The sequence below is a fragment of the Phalangium opilio genome, unplaced genomic scaffold, assembly GCF_054372755.1.
Source record: "Phalangium opilio isolate 3A_F unplaced genomic scaffold, DU_Popi_V2 ptg000054l_1, whole genome shotgun sequence".
Lineage (NCBI taxonomy): Eukaryota > Metazoa > Arthropoda > Arachnida > Opiliones > Phalangiidae > Phalangium > Phalangium opilio.
Window position 1 is genome coordinate 2142553 of NW_028324173.1, and position 15257 is coordinate 2157809.

Genomic DNA, 15257 nt, shown 5'->3' on the forward strand with positions numbered 1-15257 from the left:
GGTTAATTTGTCTCACTTAATTTAAATTCGAATTATTAACTAGCACTCTCGGCAACGGCCATATCACGCTGAAAACACCGGTTCACGTCCGATCACCGAAGTTAAGCAACGTCGAGTGCATACAGTACTTGGGAATACTGCGTGCCGTTGGCTTTTTCACTTTTGTTTCCTCTTTCAAATTCCACCAGATATGAAAAAAGCAAACATATCTTCTTTTTGTTATTGTTTTATAAAGATGAAAGTTAATTAAATTCAAATTATTAACTAGCACTCTCGGCAACGGCCATATGACGCTGAATACATTGGTTCTCGTCCGATAACCGAAGTTAAGCAGCGTCGAGCGCAGTCACTACTTGGGAGGGAGACCACTTAGGAACACTGCGTGCCGTTGGCTTTTTCACTTTTTTTTCCTCTTTTAAATTTTAATAGATATGAAAAAAGCAAACATGTTTTCTTTTTGTTATTGTTTTAAAATGATGAAGGTTAATTTGTCCCACTTAATTTAAATTCGAATTATTAACTAGCACTCTCGGCAACGGCCATATCACGCTGAAAACGCCGGTTCACGTCCGATCACCGAAGTTAAGCAGCGTCGAGCGCATACAGTACTTGGGAATACTGCGTGCCGTTGGCTTTTTCACTTTTGTTTCCTCTTTCAAATTCCACCAGATATGAAAAAAGCAAACATATCTTCTTTTTGTTATTGTTTTATAAAGATGAAAGTTAATTAAATTCAAATTATTAACTAGCACTCTCGGCAACGGCCATATCACACTGAATACACCGGTTCTCGTCCGATTACCGAAGTTAAGCAGCGTCGAGCGCATACAGTACTTGGGAATACTGCGTGCCGTTTGTTTTTTCACTTTTGTTTCCTCTTTTAAATTCCACCAGATATGAAAAAAGCAAACATATCTTCTTTTTCTTATTGTTTTTTAAAGATGAAGGTTAATTAAATTCAAATTATTAACTAGCACTCTCGGCAACGGCCTTATCACGCTGAATACACCGGTTCTCGTCCGATAACCGAAATTAAGCAGCGTCGAGCGCAGTCAGTACTTGGGAGGGCGACCACTTAGGAACACTGCGTGCCGTTAGCTTTTTCACTTTTTTTTCCTCTTTTAATTTCCAATAGATATGAAAAAAGCAAACATATTCTGAGAGAGCGGTCGCTCTCTTAGATAAGACTTCATACTGCTCTTAATGTATAAGGAGGGTTTTTTGTTTGGATGTAGTTTTTTTTTGTATTGTATTAACTGTTTTGAAGTAATTCCACAGAACTACAATTTGGGCCCTTAATATGTGGTTAAAATTTCAAAGAGATCCATTAATTAGTTTATTTTACAAAAAATAAAGTTGCTAAGGGTGGTTTTCATTTCCATAAAATTAATCACACCTTTTGATGAAAAACTGGAATTTTTCCCATAGAAATAACATGGTAAATTTTTCGAAAAAAAAAAATTGTGTCTCGTGACTTAGAAAAACTATACGTTGGTTAGGTTTGGGAACGGTCTTAAATTAAACTTTAAACTATATTCTAGGATCATTTTTCTTGTTATTAAGAAAAATTAATTTTAAGTATGTTTAATTTAAAATTTTAAAAACTACCCCAATCTGCGATATTTTAGCATGGATACACTGTTTTATTAGTAGATATCAGCGCGACCAATATTGGCCTTTTTTTACGTATGGTTGCCTCATAATAATCCGATTGTTTATTTTTAATGCCTTTTGGTTGAAATGGCCTATCGATAGTGAGATAAGCCTGCTTTAATAACTCCAGGGAGGAGCTCTTTTCCCCTTTTTCACCCCGTTTGTGGCCGCCATTTTTTTAAGGGGAAAATATTTGAGAGTGGGTCCTTTTTCGTTGTCATTTTCATATGGTTTGAGGATTTGCTCATGGATGGATTTTAAATATAATATAAAGTAGGTTTCAAGCTTTAATATAAGCCTAATTTCATAATTTTCAACCTTTTTATTGTCCCACAATCTATTTCTAAACTTGGCACTTTTTTTAAGGCGGTGAAATTGCGCTAAGCCTTGGCTTTCCGTTAATTTTTGCCGTTTAAAAAAATGTTTATTTCTCGTTGCCCGTTACTTCGCCTTCTCGTATCGTCGTACTTTTAAAGTTTAGACTTTAAAAGTAGTGCTTTGTTTTCTTAAATATTACTTAATTGTATAAAATTTCAATATTATAATTGCGTAAAACGAATTCAATGTTGTTTGTTGATGGGACGCGCCTTGCATTTGAATTTCGTTCCCTCGAAAGTCGAAACTACCCCCCCGAAGAATTTTTATTTATCACCGTCTTTCGGTCGCTTCAGCCCGAAAACAGCTGTAGTGAGAATTTAGAAATGTTATTTATTAAAAATGTATGCGCTCAGTGTGTTGTTGTGTTTGCATTTTAATTCTTCTAATCGTGGTGCGCGTCGAGGTTTACGAATCCAATGTGTGTTGCGAAATGAAAATCAAGGGTGGATACTATATGATCTATGCTTTAAAAGGAATTTGACCGCGCCATGCAGTCAAGCAAAACGGTATTAGGCCTTGCCAAAACTTGACTGAGCTATTGCGCCTTGTCATATTATCACCTATCAATGATATAATAAATTCACCCTCGGATATCCTGTGACGAGGAGATGGTTTTAAAGTTACAAATAACACTCGATTTTGGAGGTAGATACTGTCTTGTGACACTTGAAGTTCCGATTTAATCTTATAAACAAACTAACATCACGAGCCCATATCGTAAATTAACCGATGTTGATATTAAAGCTTAATTGAAATACCGATACCAATTTTTTTTTAACTCAATGAATCTTAAATATCAACATCAAAAATTATCTTCTGAAAGAGATATCTACTTATATTCCATTCAAATTTCTCGCAACACTTCAAATTAACGGATAGAAATGTGCAAATGAAGTTCAAACTGATTAATTGGGAAAATTGCTATATTGTTCACCGTTACCGATCACAGATAGATTTGAGTCCTTCAGTAGTGTTTATTATGCTTGTGAAATGGTAAGCGAAATCTGGGATTAAAGTTTAAAATAGACATGAGCAAAAAGGGCTTTATAAATATCAACTCGGTTACCGAATATCTAAAATTTGACCAAAATTAAAAAAATATTCTCTTCGTGATTAAAAATCTTGTTTGCAGCAGCAAGCGGCCATCTAATCCTTATTTACCTTATTTTGAAAAAAAAAAAAAAGGTTAATACCTCTTTCAGTAGATGATTAATTGATATTTCAGTTTCATTGAGTTTAAAAAAAATTGGTTCCACCATTGGTTAATTTTCAATATTGACCAATCGACAATCACAAATTTTAATAACTAAATTACAAAAACTGGTTCAAAACCTTATTAGTTTTGAAACGATTAAATTATAATTTTAAACATATATACTAGTCAATTCCTCGTTGGTAATTAATTTATTGTCTTAGTGAAATTAATGCTGAATTTTATATACACAAAATAAATAATAAATTAACTTCTAAAATTTAAATGTAAAATGAATGCATTATTTCTCAATTAATAAAAGATATCCACCTATTTTCATTCTAATTAATTTCCCACTTAATATTAATTAGTCCTAATAAGCTTAAACTATCAAATTAAGAGGTTTCTTAATTTTACAAAATTATTATAATCTAACATGCAAAAATCCGAGGCTTAAAAACATTTTACTTTTATATCAAACGTTGCAAAAGAATTGACCAATAAATACTAACTAAAATTTAGGCCTGTGCGGGTAGTGATTTTTGGGTTTCGGGTCGGGTACGGGTAGTTGAAAAAACTTCCAATCGGGTATCGGGTCGGGTACCCGGATTCCTAACGGGTACTCGAATAATTAAGCCTAGCTAAACTACCATTAGTCGGGTGCTTTTCGGGTAGCAAAAAATCATATCGGTTACTTATCGGGTTGAAATACTTTTATTTGTAAAAAAATAAGTGTCATGAAAGACTTGGATACCATTATGGCGAAAAGTACAAAAATAAGACGCTAAAGCTATTAGCTAGGATTGAAATAATGAATTATACTGAGCATTGTGGAAACGTTTACTCAAACTTAAGTTCTTCTAAGTTCAAGAAACTTTTCCAAACCAATACCCGATTGTCCTAAGCCTTGTCACGGGTAATGAGCGGGAAAATTTAAATATTCGAATAATTTCGGGTATTAAGAAATTAAGTTTTCGGGTATCGGGTCGGGTACCGGGTACTCGCACAGGCCTACTAAAATTACCTAATGAAAGAGGAAGTGACATACATTTGGTTTGGATAAAGGTTTGGCGGGAGATCCAAATGTCGATTTGGATTTGGGTTAGAGAATACAGTTTTAAGCGCCCTGTCCAAATGGAACCGATCCAAACGTTTAGATTTGGATCCTCGTCCAAATGATTTAGATTTTTAGAGGTTTCTCATATCATCTCTTTCCGAATTCTGCTTTGTACTATTATTTATGCTATGATTTTATGCTTTATTTATCTTGTAAACATAGGCAACAGTACCGCTAGTTAATCCAGCTGGATCCACTTTTATCATATTATATTAATTATGGTTATTGATAAATGAAGCTCCGTTAGGTGCTATGCAACTTTACGTAAGTTAACGAACTAACAGTCTTTCAAACTAATTAGATTAGATTATTATGAGAAAATCAAAGTGAGTTAAAAATCCTAGGTCTCTGTAAATATTTCTATTGAAAGAATTGATGGAGCAAGTTTTATTTTAGCGATAGTTTTCTGAATATTGGATCATGGGCTATTTTCTGAATATTGGATCATGGGCTATTTTCTGAATATTGGATCATGGGCTATTTTCTGAATATTGGATCATGGGCTATTTTCTGAATATTGGATCATGGGCTATTTTCTGAATATTGGATCATGGGCTATTTTCTGAATATTGGATCATGGGCTATTTTCTGAATATTGGTTCATGGGCTATTTTCTGAATATTGGATCATGGGCTATTTTCTGAATATTGGATCATGGGCTATTTTCTGAATATTGGATCATGGGCTATTTTCTGAATATTGGATCATGGGCTATTTTCTGAATATTGGATCATGGGCTATTTTCTGAATATTGGATCATGGGCTATTTTCTGAATATTGGATCATGGGCTATTTTCTGAATATTGGATCATGGGCTATTTTCTGAATATTGGATCATGGGCTATTTTCTGAATATTGGATCATGGGCTATTTTCTGAATATTGGATCATGGGCTATTTTCTGAATATTGGATCATGGGCTATTTTCTGAATATTGGATCATGGGCTATTTTCTGAATATTGGATCATGGGCTATTTTCTGAATATTGGATCATGGGCTATTTTCTGAATATTGGATCATGGGCTATTTTCTGAATATTGGTTCATGGGCTATTTTCTGAATATTGGATCATGGGCTATTTTCTGAATATTGGATCATGGGCTATTTTCTGAATATTGGATCATGGGCTATTTTCTGAATATTGGATCATGGGCTATTTTCTGAATATTGGATCATGGGCTATTTTCTGAATATTGGATCATGGGCTATTTTCTGAATATTGGATCATGGGCTATTTTCTGAATATTGGATCATGGGCTATTTTCTGAATATTGGATCATGGGCTATTTTCTGAATATTGGATCATGGGCTATTTTCTGAATATTGGATCATGGGCTATTTTCTGAATATTGGATCATGGGCTATTTTCTGAATATTGGATCATGGGCTATTTTCTGAATATTGGATCATGGGCTATTTTCTGAATATTGGATCATGGGCTATTTTCTGAATATTGGATCATGGGCTATTTTCTGAATATTGGATCATGGGCTATTTTCTGAATATTGGATCATGGGCTATTTTCTGAATATTGGATCATGGGCTATTTTCTGAATATTGGATCATGGGCTATTTTCTGAATATTGGATCATGGGCTATTTTCTGAATATTGGATCATGGGCTATTTTCTGAATATTGGATCATGGGCTATTTTCTGAATATTGGATCATGGGCTATTTGAAGCCTGTCACCCATTAAAACAAACATTTCCTGCCCTGGCTCTTTCAACATTGGTTTTAGGCAAGGTCTGTAAATGCGCAAAAAAATTGCACTATTAGGTTGGCTCGTACAGACCCCAAAAAATCTCGGTTTTTCGGAGCTAGGCGCGAGAGGTAGAAATATCTCAAACATACGAAACAAGGCGACGCGTACCGCTTGTGATGAAAGTGGGGAGAGAGAAATCTTTCGCTAAACGGTTAACGGTTCCTGGCCGATACTTTTGGGCGCGAAACGGCAAATATCCTCCGGGAGATCTAGAGTCCGAGACTCCGACAACATACTTCGGGAGTCGGGTGAGTGAGTCTCGGCCCTGGTCGGTAAAAGTTGTTCCGGGTAAATATACACGAGAATCTCAAGTAAATAATATAATAGTTATTTAAGACAACCATTAATATTATTTTTGGCTTTGAAGCTAACGGCCAGCGATTTTGTATTGACTATAATTTGTCACGTATTAAAATATCCGGTAAGCCTCGGCTTCGGCTTGGGCACAGGTCGATTCAGCTTGTCATGTTTCACGAGATAGAATAATTATAATATTAATAATAATTATTATAATCAATAGTTTGCACTAATTAATTTACTAGAATAGTTATTGTTATTTTTTACCATGTGCAGGCACCTGAAATAAAACTTGTCTGTGAAATAAATGGATTTTATGAAATTTACTGTGCCTATCTTTATATTTATTTTTACTCTTATAAACACATTAACCGATCAACTAAAATTCATAATTAAAAAATACTCGAACAAAAATTATTTGTACAACATTTACACTATAACGCTGTTTCTGAAAAGACTGGATGGCTGACAGACATACGTAAGATATTTTATAAGCCTCTCCGTGCTAGCTTTGTAAACCAACGCGCTGGTTGTCTGGAAAATCGAAAACTTAACGCGCGAAAAGCGCGTATGGGCCCCCCTTGGGTTTTAGGTAACAATTAAATTTAAAATAAATCATTTGCATAATGCACATTTTAGATTTTTAATTACAGTACTAACGCTTCCCACGAAAAGAATGTATAATTGTCAGCCTTTTCCAACAGTATCATAAGGTGTTTGTGAAATTAAAAATAAATAAATCTTTTTGGTTTAATTATTGATGGTTATTAAAGAGGCTTGGACTACCTTAATCTGGTCTCTGATGGAGAAAGCTCTGCGTTAGTGTAAACAATAGTTTTTAAACTTTGAATCATGGGATGTTTTAGTTATTATTTAGTGACAATTATTAGGTAACAGTTAAATTAGAAATTTTTTGCTGTCCATAACTCCGTTTAAAAAATCATAATTCCTAATTTTGTAAAATAATTATCTATTTACCAGAAATACAGGTTATTTCACTAACTTTCAACTTAGGCCCTCGACTATAGAGCTATTTCAGAGAGGGTAATGGCTACGTCACCAATGCTATTTGCCCATAGAGAAACCCTCATAAAATGGCCGCCCTCTACACTCAAAAGCAGGCCCAATTTTCGTAGCAGACGAAATTTTTCCACCACTGAAATAGCTCTATGGGAGCATCTAGTTGTGCTACCCCCAGATATTTTCTTATCACTCTAAGAACAATTAATTATGTTAGGAACGAAATGATTAACACAAGTTGATAAAGAAATTCATTATTGTTTAATTCATCACCACCGCATGTACGCAAAATTAATAAAAATTAAGACCGAAGTAACAGATATTAATCAAAACGCGTCTTGGATTAAACCAAGACCTAAAAAGTATCGATAAGAACATGGTTAATCACTTGACTGAATGAGCAGATATTGAAACTTTTTTTTAATTAAATCTTACATGCTTAAGAAAGTAATGTTCCATCACCCTATTCCATTGAATAAACTTATTTTACTGGTAGTAAATATTTTCCCTCTCAATAATTTGAAAAATTTACTTATCTCGGGTTTTCGAGCACAATTCCATTCCCCGAAAACATTTTATAACTACATTTATTATCACTTTTAAGAGTTTTCGTGTGGAAAATAACATAACAATGACAAAACGATTTAGGGTAGTCTGCTTTAGCCTCTGCTGCGCCCGATACGACCAAGGAGGATGTATAGTTGTATAGAAGTACGCCTTGTGCCATTCTCATGCCTTGTCTTTCGCTGGCCTCGTTACCAAGGCAATAGCCCACTCAATCACGCATTAAACTAATCGAGAATTCTGTGTGAATTACTTTTTAAGGTATTCGTCAGCAAATAGTAATTGTTTTTGAGAGCATTTCTCGCCTTGATATAGGACAACTACGAAATAATTCGACCAAATTGAAGTTTAAATATTCGAACAAATTTTATTTTATAAATATCTTCTACCATTTCAATTTCTATAAAACTGTTCTACCAAATGCCTACAGAGTGCTACTAGAAGTCTCTGGGGCTACTAGAAATACTACATTTTCTATAGGAAGATTCGCAGCGACAAGTTTATAAATCCCATTCCTTTAAAAACCGTTAATACATGTTCCTTGTTCCTGAAGATATACAGACTAAGTAGCGGAGTCGAGCCACAGCGTCCTAGATCACGCGACTCGGTGAACGCGGGCTATATTGCAAAATAACCAAGTCAGAATTTTCAGGCTACGACCGTGCTTAAGTTAACAATTACAACAAAGAAAATAAAAAAATTACGAATATCATGGACGCCCCTACTGCTTGCGAACCATAGAAACGCCATGGCATAGAACCGTGTGACCATTGTCTGTCGTACCGCTGCTATAGACCCTTTCTACGTAAAAAAAGAGATGTCAATCCTCAGTATCGGGACATACAGGGGGGTTCACCCCTCGCCATCTCTGCTCTATTTATGATCTTTCCATCGAGCGAGTTGGAAGGCAAAGTTTTACCCCCGTGTCTTTCCCTTTAGGATATGTCGAAGTGGTCTATTACATAATTCAGTTTAACCAAGAGCAAAAATCATAACGTCCCCATTGAATGTGCTACAATTGTTGAAATTTGCACTAAAATTAACAAAAGGTTTCACTATGGAGCGTACAGGGCATGAACGGGGGGATATGTTAGCAACCTATCAACGACACAATGTCATACACGTACTCTCTTAAAAGTGATAATAAATGTAGTTATAAAATGTTTTCGGGGAATGGAATTGTGCTCGAAAACCCGAGATAAGTAAATTTTTCAAATTATTGAGAGGGAAAATATTTACTACCAGTAAAATAAGTTTATTCAATGGAATAGGGTGATGGAACATTACTTTCTTAAGCATGTAAGATTTAATTAAAAAAAAGTTTCAATATCTGCTCATTCAGTCAAGTGATTAACCATGTTCTTATCGATACTTTTTAGGTCTTGGTTTAATCCAAGACGCGTTTTGATTAATTTTCTTTTTGTTATTGTTTGAAAAAGATGAAGGTTAATTTGTCTCACTTAATTTAAATTCGAATTATTATCTAGCACTCTCGGCAACGGCCATATCACGCTGAGAACACCGGTTCTCGTCCGATCGCCGACGTTAGCAGCGTCGAGCGCAGTCAGTAATTGGGAATACTGCGTGCCGTTTGCTTTTTTCACTTTTGTTTCCTCTTTCAAATTCCACCAGATATGAAAAAAGCAAACATATCTTCTTTTTGTTATTGTTTTATAAATATGAAAGTTAATTAAATTCAAATTATTAACTAGCACTCTCGGCAACGGCCATATCACGCTGAATACACCGATTCTCGTCCGATAACCGAAGTTAAGCAGCGTCGAGCGCAGTCATTACTTGGGAGGGAGACCACTTAGGAACACTGCGTGCCGTTGGCTTTTTCACATTTTTTTCCTCTTTTAAATTTTAATAGATATGAAAAAAGCAAACACGTTTTCTTTTTGTTATTGTTTTAAAATGATGAAGGTTAATTTTTCTCACTTAATTTAAATTCGAATTATTAAATAGCATTCTCGGCAACGGCCATATCACGCTGAAAACACCGGTTCTCGTCCGATCACCGAAGTTAAGCAGCGTCGAGCGCAGTCAGTACTTGGGAGGGAGACCACTTAGGAACACTGCGTGCCGTTAGGTTTTTCACTTTTTTTCCCTCTTTTAAAATCCAATAGATATGAAAAAAGCTGTAACTGATTGCCCCGTCGAAAACATAGAGTGGCCGGTCGTGAAAGGGGGAATCGTTACAGGCCGCGGGAATTTAAGAATAGGGAAAATAGGCCTATCTTATTCCGAGCGGAAGAATTATACAAGTAAAGAGACACATACCTTTTGTAATGCAATGTGGAAAAGATTTATTGTATTAAATTGATATTCGACTCAAAAAAAGACTTCCAAGATGGATGACGCGACTAGAATTTCCTATCGCGGAATGTAGCCCGAGCTAGTTCCAGAAAGGCGCGAACTCAACTTGTTCGAAAACAAAACAAAACGCAACTAACTGTTGCACGGAAAATTTGGCGTTTTTATCGCCTCTGTTGGTACATACAAAAAGGGGAGGAGTTACAGAGGACGACTGGCTGGACATAAGCTAGTCTTAGTTTCCTTCCAGCCGTCGTCTGCAACGACTTCCGTTGCATCCACCCACACTAAAAAAAAGGTGGAAAACGGGGGTCTGGAACCAGCCCGGGGGAAGAAATGAAATATACAGCAATATATAACAAAAAAGGGTTTTTTTTTTTTATTTTTTCTTCACTGAGGGGGATACTCTGAATAGTCCACTCGAGTTGATTTAATGCCCCTTTGGCGATCTTTTTGCACGAATTTGCGGGGACAGACCATCGCTCGGTGGAGGCCGATCGCCTGGCACACTGGACATACGTAGGTCGCTGCCGGACGTGTTATATACGGGAATCCTCCTGGGGTTACTGGGTACAAGCGAGCACGTTCGGACTCCAGCATGCCATCCCACGCAATCGGAAAAAGCGTGCGGTTGCGGGGTGGGGCTCGAAGGTATGGGAGATCTTGGACAAATAATCGGTCGTAATCGGAAACTTCGTATAGTTTGTCCTGTGGGATGGGGACGTGGCCATAATCTTGAAACATGCGCTCATACTGAGTATACAACGGGAGAGTATCGCGAAATGGTACTGTGGGACGGTGGGGAGTTTCGCAAGGAACCGTACTCTCCGGAGTCCCGGTGTCCAGAGTAGGGTTCGTCACTTGAGCAGTGGCCGTAATTATATCCGTCGGGATAGCGGCGGTAGCGCCATCCTCTGGGACAGAGACAGCGGTGTCAGCGTCGGGGACGACTTCGTGATCAACAGAGTGTGGATGGGCCGGGGCATCAACGATGGGCGCAGTTGAGGGTGTGGGTAGTGCGGCAACGGTGTTCTCATTATTCGTTTCCATAGGAGCAGGGTTAGGTGCTTCTGGTGCATTATCCGGGGTCGGGATTGACGGAAATGGCATTGGGAGGAGATGAGCTATACGCTCCATCGTCTCCTGTAGTGTCGCAGCCTGCTCCACTAATATGGGAAGGTCAATGTTTCGAGGATAGAGGCGTCCACCATACGGTGGTTCCGGGTCGGTCATTGGTGGTGCTGGTTCCAATTGGTCCGTGTCGTCCGGGTGAAGGAGAATTACATCCGCTTCAACAGTTTCTTCCCGGTGAGGAGGACGGGTCGGTGGACATGGGGGGAAGATAATTTGTTGTTGTTGGGGACCTTCCTGTGCGGATGAGACATCGTATGATTCAAATCGTCTTGCCGGAGGCAAGGAGACGATCGGCATATCCCTAGGTAAGGGGTTTAGGAGGTAGGCCTCTGGGGCGCATATCTGGCGGGTGCCACGGCGTAGCCGGGGGGTTCCAGATCGGTACGGAGGATGCGAGGAGTCCATCTAGAAATGATTGCAATAAAAACGATTAAATTCCGTAGAGGATGACCGGCAGCTCAAAGGTGCTGCGACGGTTCGTCTAAGTTAAACTGCCGTTAAAATAGTTCGCCTTGGATGAGCTAATCGTACTCGCTCCCAAGGGGGTTTGGCTATGGGCATTCTCTTAAAGCAGAAGTCGCTTGGCTCTAAATCTCGTATTCTATTATCTTTTAAATATTGACCGATTTCGTTGGGGGAGCGTAACATACTGCTCTTTCGACCAGGGGGATAATAATAAATATCCATATCCACTTTTCCGGGTTGGACTGTATGGCGGTAACATAGCTCGCGAATCCATCCTTTCCGGAAGGGTTTCTCATAGTTTGTGGCTCTATGCTCCGGAATGGAGGGAGTTATTAGGGGTCGAGTGTCATCTTCACTACTCGAAGATTCAGTTACTTCTACTACGGCGGAAGGGGGAAGATCGCCTTCTGGACTTGTTGATAAGGTATGGGCCTTCTGTATTTTCCTTTGGGGTCTGGTGGACGAACTTCCTGTTGTGGGTACTCTGGTTCGTTTGTTTCCTCGTCCGGCGCTTACAATTCGGCCCGCGTTTTCGGAGGACGAACTCAATTCATCCCGATTTAGAGCTCTCGGTTGAACTATTCGTCGCTTAGTCCAAATCCTGGAGTCCTCGGTCGAGGGGCTTCTACTGGAGGCCTTTCTAAATTGCTTCCTCCTTGGTCTAACACCAGACGACGTTGTTGTCGGGTGACTTCTTTTACGGAGATCGGGGATCTCAGGTTTGTCGCTAGTGGGGTTGTTCCTTGATTTTCTTCTCAATGGTCGTCTCTTTCGTCTTGGAATTTCGGAGGAGGTCATCGGAGGATCTCGTCCTTCTGGTTCCGTGTCTGACGCTCTGTCATCATCGGTAGACGTACTCAATTTCCGAAGAGTTTTCTTCCTAGGTCGGATCCCTTCCGTCGAAGTTGTGGTAGGGTGATCCCTTTTCGTTCTCCCGGTTGTAAGTTGCGGAGATACTTGTGCAGTCGCGGAGGGAGGTACTGTTCCTTGTGGAGATGGATTTGGTTCCGGAGGTACTTCTTGAATAACATTATGCTCTTGGGGTTCTTGCCGTGTCTCTTTCGGTTGGGGTACTTCTGCTCGAGGAGTGGTCGGCGTAATGATTTCTGGTTCTTGTGCTCTTCTCTTCGGTACTTTATCTACAAATCGGAATGGTCCGATCATTTCGACAACTTCCTCGAACGATTCAGAGGGTGGTTGTGGTCCTTCTTGTGATACGTCGTGGGAAGGCTCTCCTTCACGAGGTGGTAATTCTGTTGTCCGTACTGGAACAACTGGGGTCCTCGGTCTGACGACTTCTATATTCTGGACTTCTTCCGCAGATACGACGTTTTCTGGAACTTCTTGGGGTTGTCTTCCATCTGTAAGGCGTTCTCTCGGTCGAAGTGGAGAGACAATTTCTTTCGGTCGCGTCTCCTCGCTTTCTTGGTTAGGATTTTCAGGTTCGATGGGTTCCATTCGTTCTTCTCTTGGAGAACTATGCCCCTCGTCCTCTTCCAATGGAGCTTCCGGTGTTTGATACAATTTCAATTGGGAGATACTAATAGGGCCTGTCCTCTGTCTCGATATCATGTCTTCAAGGATATACACTAGAGGGCTTTGTTTTGCAATGATCTTAAACGGGCCGGTCCATTTCGGGCAGAGTTTGGCCATTCGGCCAAGCCTGGCGTTAGATAACGGATGGGTTACCTTCCAAACTATTGTACCAACATCGAACTCAAGGTCTTCCCTCCTGTGGTCGTAATACTTCTTTTGTTTGGCTTGGGCCAGTTTTGAAAAGTTCTTTGTGAGCTTCCATTGGTCTCGAAGGATTCTTAATTTCTCGGAACGATCTTCGAATTCTTCAAGTGGCATACCAATGTCTATATCCCAGGGGAGTCTTGGTTCTCGTCCCATGTTTAGGTAGAATGGGGATCGCTTAGTTGTCTCGTGGGGAGCGGAATTAATCGCAAAGGCGAGAGCATTCAATGTTTCATCCCAAGTGCGATGATTGTTTTCAACGTAAATGGAGATCGTTTCTCCCAGGACGCGATTGACTCGTTCTGTAATGTTGGACTGTGGATGATATGGGGATGTATGAATCGGTCCAATGTGGAATAACTTGCAAGTGTCATGCCATAAGGAGGACACAAACTGTGTTCCTCGATCGCTGAGGATCTGTTTCGGCGCGCCCCATCTACAGACAAAATTCTTGAGGGCTAATGCACAAGCGTCGGCAGTTATTCTTTTTAACGGTATTAGTTCGACAAATTTAGTCATGTAGTCGGTGAAAACGAGAAGGTACTTATATCCTCTTCTACTGACTGGAAAAGGTCCCATAATGTCGACTCCAATTTTGTCGAATGGTCCAGTAGGAACGGTAGAGATCATGAGTCCGGGTGTTCTGCGGTTGCTAATCTTGTATTGTTGACATAAGACGCATTCTTTGACGTATTGCCGTACATCCTTCTCTAGATCAGGCCACCAGTATCTATAGCCGACTTTCTCTTTGGTCTTATATTTCCCCCTGTGAGCGGAGAGAGGATGATCATGTAGAAGTCGTATGGCCTCTCTTCTCAAAGATCTTGGTAAGTATATCCTTGCTGGACGGACTCCCGATGCTTTTCGGTAGATTAGATGATTGACCATCTCAAAATCGGGATGTTCCGGTGGATTTTCTTGTTGGAAATGTTCAATAATATCGCGGATAACGGGGTCTTCCCCTTGAGCTGTTATAATGTCATCGCGGTCGAAGATGTGAAAGTTCGCATGTGGGTATGGTGGCAAAACATAAGCGAGATGAGACTGATCCGATGGTGCATTGGATTCTTCGGATGATGCGTCTGGGTTCTCTTCTTCTTCCACCGAGGAAGCGACTGACATGGCATAAAGTCCAATCGGAGCTCTCGAAAGGGCATCCGCGACGACGTTTTCAACGCCTTTCTTGTGTTGAACTTTGAAATCAAATGTCTGCAAATACATCGCCCATCGGACAAGTTTCGAATTTGGTTCTTTGAGTCCAAAAAGCCATTGTAGAGCTTTGTGGTCTGTTACCACCGTGAATTGTTTATTTTCAAAATATGGGCGGAAATGTCTAATAGCCCAATGAATCGCGAGACATTCCTTCTCAGATGTGCTGTAACTCGCTTCAGCATTTCTAAGATTTCTGCTAGCGTAGGCAATTGGAACTTCAACTCCGTCTTGGATCTGTGATAACATAGCCCCTAAACCTGCGTCTGAGGCATCAGTGGTCAGGATACTGGGGGCGTCGGGCTTGTACGCGGCCAGAGGTGGAGAGTTGCAAATTGCTTCCTTGATTTTCTGGAAGGCGTCTTCTTGTTCAGGACCCCATCTAAATTTGATTCCCTTTTTCTTCAA

General features: G+C 39.4%; 5 pseudogenes; all 5 read left to right on the top strand.

Annotated features, from left to right (window-relative positions):
- Positions 1-275: 275 nt before the first annotated feature.
- LOC149670104 (5S ribosomal RNA) lies at positions 276-394 on the top strand (annotated as a pseudogene).
- Positions 395-531: 137 nt separating this feature from the next.
- Positions 532-634, top strand: LOC149670105 (5S ribosomal RNA; annotated as a pseudogene).
- A 347-nt stretch (positions 635-981) lies between these two features.
- On the top strand, positions 982-1100 carry LOC149670106 (5S ribosomal RNA; annotated as a pseudogene).
- An 8604-nt stretch (positions 1101-9704) lies between these two features.
- On the top strand, positions 9705-9823 carry LOC149670107 (5S ribosomal RNA; annotated as a pseudogene).
- A 137-nt stretch (positions 9824-9960) lies between these two features.
- Positions 9961-10079, top strand: LOC149670108 (5S ribosomal RNA; annotated as a pseudogene).
- The last annotated feature ends 5178 nt before the right edge of the window (positions 10080-15257 follow it).